Raw genomic sequence first — 953 nt, 5'->3', positions numbered from 1 at the left:
AAAGTTCCAGGTGGAGTTCGTTGGGGCAAGGCAGTGGGCAGGTCAGTCAGCCACAGTCAGGGGAGCAGAGATGCTAAGACAAGAGCCAGGGTCACCGAGGCGGAGGGATAGATGAGGGGCTTCTGAGGCAGAAGAGGGACAAAAGGCCTGCGGCTGGCCTGGGTTGGGGGAAGGCTGGCAGCTCCGGTGGGGCCAAGATGGGGTGGGTGGTAGTGTAGGGTCGCCAGCGGGGCCTCGCGGGGGAGGAGAGGCGTCCCTTGTCGCACAAGGCTGGGCCTCCATAGCCTTCATTTAATAAGAAGCAGGGGACTTCCCTGGCGGTCCGGTGGTTAAGACTGAGATTTCACTGGAGGGGCGGATGTTCCATCCCTGGTGGGGATTCTAAGATCCCACCCGCCTCGCCGACCAAAAAATTTAAAAAAAGGAAGCGCGCTCACCGGGGGAGAAGCGACGTGAGCGCGGAAGGAGCAGACCCGCGCGCCCCCCACCTTCCTCTCACCCAGCCAGAGCCCGCGCCCGCTCCCCCAGACCCCCCGATCCGGTGACCCCAGACCCCCCGATCTCCGGAGACCCCAGACTCCCCGAAACCCCTGGACGCCCTCCGAGCCCCTCTGACCCCCCTACCCTCACCCCCCAGGCTCCCAAAGTCCCCCCAGACCCCTGGCCCAGGTCAGCCAGACCCTGGACCCGGCTGGGCAGCACTGATGCCCGGGGCCCCCTCGCAAGCCGCTCCCCTGTCCGCGGGGGGGACCGGACCTCAGCGCCGCCTTCCCGGCGCAGTTCTCCCGCCGCGCGCGCCCTCCGCCCCGGCCCCGCGACCCCTCCTCCGGCCAGGCGAGGGCGCTGTGTGACCCCCGAGGCCGTGCGTGGGGAGCAGGGAGCGCCGGAACTGACGCACCGCCTACGCACCGCAGGCGGAAGTCTCGTCCTTCTCGGCGGAAGTTATTCCCGGC

This window comes from Bison bison, unplaced genomic scaffold, assembly GCF_000754665.1.
Source record: "Bison bison bison isolate TAMUID 2011002044 unplaced genomic scaffold, Bison_UMD1.0 scf7180017864063, whole genome shotgun sequence".
Lineage (NCBI taxonomy): Eukaryota > Metazoa > Chordata > Mammalia > Artiodactyla > Bovidae > Bison > Bison bison.
Note: the sequence above shows the minus strand (reverse complement) of the source record.